Consider the following 6,491-nt stretch of genomic DNA (forward strand, 5'->3'; position numbering starts at 1 on the left):
AGATTTTTAGGAATTTATAGAGTATTTTTATGTAATTTTTGGAGTTCGTTTGGTATTTTTACCAAAAAGGAAGAGGTTGGAAAAAAATAAAAAAAAAAAACCGAGATTCGAACTGTGGACCCCAGACCTGAACCGAGCCTTAACCAAATCCAGTTGGCCAACTGATCCAGTGATCGTTTCTTATTAAAAAAAGAGAAAAAATTTCATTTAAGCAGTAGTTGGGAAATAAATTAAAATAAAAAGGAGCAGATGACCTTTGATTCGGCAAAACTCGGTTGACCAAGTATTCAGGCAGATGGTTTGTGATTAAAGTAAGGGCGAAATATATTTAAGCGGTGATGGGTAACAGAAATACCTAGGTATTAAAAGGGGATTAATTTCTCCCGATCCAAAACCTAATCTCCTCTTCGATCTCGCACGCGACGTTCCTGTGCCCGGGCGGAAATGAAGCCGAGCCTAGGGCTTTGTCTCCGGCAGCCGGCAAGGACCTTTCCTGTGAGATCTTCACGTTCTCAAGACCCCTTCAGCGAGGAGAAGGTGTAGACGCAAGAGATCGCCGAGATTTGGAGCTCACCTGAACCCTAGAAGCACTAGAAGGTTCCTCCTTCGGCTGTGAGTCAAGGAAACGAAGGTAAGTGTTCTCACCTGTAGTAAGAGTAGTTCCGACTTCGTTTTGATGTTTTCTTGTTTGTTTGAGTTTTTGCCGTGAAGTTTTTTGGGTTTTGTTTGCTGCAGTAAGAGTATGGTTTGGATTTCTTCATATTTCGGAATATGCTGTAGGAATTGTGAATTGATGAGTTTCGAGCTTCGATTTCTCCTCCCTTCCTTGCGTTCGGCAGTAGTATGTTTAAAGAAATGTTGCTAGAGGTTTAAGAGATTTGTTTTCCCCTTTTTAATTCGACAGTAGCATGTTTAATGAATTAGGATTTGGACAGATTTATGTGCTTTCACTTGATTCCAATGTTGTATCTATTTCCTCATGATGGCTAATTCTCTAAACAGATTTAGAGGGTTATAGGATGAATGCGGTGTTGGTTTTATTAGTTTCTGTTGAAGAATTTATGGAAATGACATGGTGTTTGTGAATTGGTTTCAACAACTTGATTACCATCTTCTAATGGCTGAATCTGCTAGGGCAGGTCCATTTGGTTTCAGACTTGGCATTTATACAGTAGTTGCCTTTTCATTTCTGCTTCAAGCGCTTAGGTTGCTTATATTTTCGAATCGATTGAGGATCGACCTCCATGCTTAAGAATTAGTTTGCAATGTGGAATCTGATACGATTTAATTAAGACCAATGCCTAAGTGTAAGGAATGTGAAGTCAAAAAGAGTTTCAAGTGAGCTTCATGAAGCAACAATTGTTAACATTGGAAGGAATGATATATTTTGTGATGTTGCTTGAAAGACTAATAGGGAGTATGCAACAATTTATTTGCGCTGGTCAGGAATTAAATATTATACAGGAGTAATTGTTGTGAAGGGGGTTCTTCCACATTACAAGGGAATTGGTTACTAAGGAAGGTTAAGGGTTCTTGGTTGCAGAATGATTCAATTCCTAGTTTTCTTTAAATAAAATAAAAAGGAGAAACAAGAATGACCTTCACTAGTAAAAATTTATGTTCATCATTAATAATATAATCTAAATCTTGAATCTTAGGATGAACATTGTGGTCAACAAAGAAAAGACTTATGATTTAATATATCTGGATAATGCTTGAAGAAAGGAACTGCATGATGTAGATTAGTAATTTAGTACAAATTTCTGTTAAGCATTAGTGCAGATTTATGTTAAGTCTTAGTGCAGTTTTTCTAGCTTTATCTTAGCTATTTGTAAGCATGAGCAGATTTCTTTTCCATTGCTAATAGAAGTGCAGTTTTTCTAGCTTTATCTTAGCTATTTGTAAGCATGAGCAGATTTCTTTTCCATTGCGAATAGAAGTGCAGTTTTTCTTGCTTTACCTTAGCTATTTGTAAGCATGAGCAAATTTCTTTTCCATTGCTGATAGAAGTGCAGTTTTCCTTTCCTTGCTACCTTATTTAGCATGAACAGAACATATATATATGTGTGGTGCATTTTCCTTACTTGAACAAGCACGAACGACCTTTATTTTTAGCACCTTTGTGTAGATTCCAGCCCTAGCATTAAGCCTTTAGTTTTAGTTTAGCTTTGAGTGCTACTCTAACATTTGTTCCAGATTCCTGGATTTAGCATTTTAGTTTTCGCCTTTAGTTTAATTGTTGTTTTAGATCTTTCCGTTGGAAGTTTTAAGCATGCAGATTTAGTTTTCAGCCTTTAGTTATTTACAGTTTCATATTTCAGCCTGTTTGATTCCTTTATTATTAGATGAGCATGAGATATGTCTTTATTAGAGGTATTAACAAGTATAAGAAAGATAAAGAGAAGAAAGAAAAAGGCCAAGGCCTTAAGTAGATCCCAAAGTCAAGACTTTATGGATTTTGGCACACAAGGTGCTAAAGAAAATGCCAAGACATTATATAGAAGTATTAAAAGATAACAAGTATTTTACTTTTATCAGTGGCACTGTGCTGGACTCTCAGTTGTCCTTGGGTTGGGCTCCCATAGTCGTCCCTAGGTTTAGATAACCTAGTAGACCCTACTAGATTCGGGACTAGCTACCTCGGGTCGTTACAAAAGTAAAAGCAAGTACAGTTGCCGGGCCCAAGAAGAAGTTGATTATTATTTTGAAGTATTATAAGTATAAGTTTTTGAACAAGTAAAGCAAGTTTTACATAAACATAAAGTATTAAAGATTAAGTTTAGAACAAATGAAATAAGTTTCATATAGTTCTAAAAATCAGTAAGTTTAGTTCTTTATTCTACCATGTTTATCTAGTAGATGAGTAGTTTTTCATGTTTACCTATTAGATGAGCAGCATGATTAGCTATTAGAATTATATGAGTAGATTCCTTAGCTTTTCTTTGCTATTAGTTTGACATGAGCAGATATGTTTATGCTTTACTTTCTTTTAGAGCATATAGTTTCTAGTTCTTTCTGTATACATGCATTTTCGTGTTTTTGTGAGTTAGATAGCGCTTACTAAGCAAATTTTGCTTATAGAATGCACTTCCTCTTACTGCAGATAAAGGAAAGGAAAAGATTTAGCAAGGAAGGCGACAAGGTGGTGCGGAGGGTGTGTGATGCGTGGACTGTGGGAGAGATCAGGGGAATTGAGTCACACTTTATGATTTATGTCAATAAAGATTGATAAAGAGTTGTTTCTATTTTTCTGATGTTGCTATTGAGTCTATTCCGCATTGTTAGTTTGGTTATTTTCCACTGTTCGAGTTTTATTCATTTGTTATTTCTAGAATAGTTTATTTTTTTTAGTTGTTGTGTATTATAAACTGCGTGGTTGTTTGATAAATGTTCCAGCCGCCTGTGGCTGTGTATATTATGTTATGTATTAATGATTATGGTCACTGGTACGGTGGAGATTCTGTCGAAATTTTTCGGTAGGGATTCCTCATGGTTTTTAATTATACCGGTTAAGTAGAGTTGGTAGTTAAGTAACGGTCACTCTTAGAGAGTAGTAGAGTATTAAGAAGGGTGGTTGTTACACTTTCCTTATTTATAGTTAAAAGGAATATTTTAATTTTTGATAAAACTTTCCTTTTATGAAATCATCCTCATGATCTTAAAAGAGAGTTTAAAAATTAAATCTTTCCTTTTATAACTTTCTACAAAAGATTAAAAGAAAGTTTTGATAACTTTCCTTATTTATAGTTAAAAGGAAAATTTAATTTTAGAGAAAACTTTTCTTTTTATAAATCATCCACATGTTTTAATAGAGAGATTTTAATTTATAAAAATTTCCTTTTATAACCAACCATGAAGGGAATTTTTAAAAGATAAATTTTTATTTTAAAAATTTTCGAAAATAAATTAGGAAGTTTTAACTTTGTGTTTAAAACTTTTCTTGTTTGGAGGGATTAAGGTGACCGACCATATATAGTTTAAAAAGGAAATTTTTATTAAACTTTCCTTTCATTAGCAAGGAGAATACGGAAGTTTTTATTAAAACTTTCCTTATTTGCCAAGGCTAAGGAATATAAAAGAAAGGGTAAAGGTGCCTCACCTCACAAGAATATCATCTAGTATTCCTCTCTTCTATTCCTTAGTGGTGGTCGACCCTCTCTCCCTTCTCTTCTCCTATTCTTCTTCCTTGTGTGGCTGGCAGCATCTTCATCTCAAGGAGCTTGGTGGTGGCCGGATTTTGCTAGAGGAAGAAGAAGAGATAGGAGGCTTTGTTTCTTTGCATCCCTTGGAACTTGGTTGGTGACCGAAAGTTCTTCATCTCTTGGAGATTAGGAGTGGTCGAAACTTTCTTGGAGAAAAAGGAAGCTTGGGTGGGTTTTCGTTTCGGTAGATCGTCACCCACACGACGTCCGAGATAAGAAGAGGAATACGATAGAAGATCGCGATGTCTATACGCTATAAAAGGTATAACTAGTTATTAAGTTTCCGTATTATAACTAGTTCATCCTTTTTGTTTAGATCATGAAATACCAAACACAAGAGGCTAGTGATTCTAGGTTTTGGATTTGTGATTCGAATTTGTGTTTCTTTATTTTTCGATCTTGTGATTCGATTGTTCTTTTTGGTTAAACTTAGGGTTACTATAAGGAGATTAAATATTGAATTTCTTTGAAAGACTTTGTCGAGGAAGTGGTGATGTTCTCATACCTAAGAAGGCCAAGTGTCTCGCCATGTTTGACTTGGGAGCCGATCTCTGAAATAAATATTTAATCGAATTTGTAATATGGCTGGGTTTGGATCAATAATGTTAAGTATTGTTTGTGATTTAAGTCAAAACCTCTAAGAATATATAAGTTAAATTTGGAATCAATAATGTTAAGTTCTGTTTACGATTCCATATTTAATTTCTAAAGAACACAATAGGTTGTTAGGAAAGGTTCAGGACTTGTACAACATTTTTGTACAGGGGAACCGGTACGATATTCCGAGTAGCAACCAACATCTCCCGGCCTATGTGCCGATGTCTTATCCCTGCATGCATGCCGACGTCATATCTCGGCCTACGTGTCGAGGTCGCATCCGATTTCGTACCGTCGCATTCGGCTCCGCGCCGCCAGATAGAGTTGTCAGACGGGCCAACCCGTGGCGGGGCGGGTCCGCCTGTGGCGGGCTAACCATTTGACGGGGCGAGGCGGGCCAACCCGCCAACTTGGCAGGTTGGGAAATTTCCAACTCAACCCATTCTAAGGCGGGTTGCGGATTTGACAGGTTGTTTGGCTGGTCAACCCGCGGGCCCATCAAAAATTTTTAAAAAAATTAAAAAATATTTCATATTTTCAACATTTTACTTCAAAAAAGTTTTCTACAATTAAATGTATACATAAACATGTATTTTAAATATAAATGAACACAAACGAGTACTTATGTTGGATGAAAAGTACTATTTTTATTTCAAAATTATAACAAATAAAGATAATAAATTGGCCTAAAACTTAGTTTACATGTGTTTTTCAACCCGCGGGCCAACCCAAGCCCGAGCGGGCCGACCTGCTCGGGTTGCGGGCCTAGGCGGGTCGGCCCACGGCAAACTTGGGTTGATAAAATTCCAACCCAACCCGCTTAAATTATTTGGCGGGGCGGGCCAACCCGACGGACCCAACCCAAATTGACGGCTCTACCGCCAGACCCAACTCCACATCCGACTCCTATTCATCTACCATTCCGAGTCACAACAACTCGAGCAGCGTCCCGACCAACTCACCGATCTACCTGAGGGCGCCTCTTGGGCCAGAGTACGTTCTACATTCTTATTCTATACATATTTCATTATTATACGTCTTAGTTTATTACTTATATATTCGTTAGATTTGTCTCGAGCATCGGGGTACCAGGGACTGGGATGACCCGGTCGCTAGCTACAGGTAGCGTTGATTAGAGGACTTCTGACGACTTGGTCAACATAGAAGTCATCTCAGCATACCCCCTCCAGGATATCATGATTTGGTCAACATTCTATCCACCTCACCAAAAGGCGGTCCGTCTGACTCTGATTTCGGATAGGATCAATGGCGAAAGCATTTCAGAGATGAGCACCGACGAAAGAAAAACACTGTAGAAAAAAAACAACAATGAAGGGAGTGTATTGAATTATGAGATTGACACAACCTTCTAACAAACTTTCCGAAGGTATAAAATTAATGTATGAATCTTTATGCAAACTTAAAACTAAGAATAATAAATTAAAAAGGGAAAATTTATACTTAAAAACTATTTTAGCCAAAATAGGTCCCTTAGAAAATTTTGAAAAACTAAAAATTAAAAATATTAAACTAAAAGAGCAAATAGAATTATTGAAAAAGAATGATGCATGCTCAAATTTTTTAACAACTTCAAAATTTAAAAATAATGGAGAGCTAAATTGATATATTATGAATCATACGGTCAAATTAGAAAAGTAATTTGAAAATTTATTCCAAAAAACTATCTTATTA

The 6,491-nt window shown here is 36.3% G+C and overlaps 1 long non-coding RNA gene across 1 annotated transcript; it reads left to right on the forward strand.

Moving 5' to 3' along the window:
• Window positions 1–296: 296 nt before the first annotated feature.
• On the forward strand, window positions 297–3,334 carry LOC121997628. The gene is made up of 2 exons (XR_006116325.1): window positions 297–631; window positions 3,104–3,334. It is a non-coding gene; the product is annotated as an uncharacterized LOC121997628 (long non-coding RNA).
• The last annotated feature ends 3,157 nt before the right edge of the window (window positions 3,335–6,491 follow it).

The sequence above is a fragment of the Zingiber officinale genome, chromosome 6A (genome assembly GCF_018446385.1).
Source record: "Zingiber officinale cultivar Zhangliang chromosome 6A, Zo_v1.1, whole genome shotgun sequence".
Taxonomy (NCBI): Eukaryota; Viridiplantae; Streptophyta; class Magnoliopsida; order Zingiberales; family Zingiberaceae; genus Zingiber; species Zingiber officinale.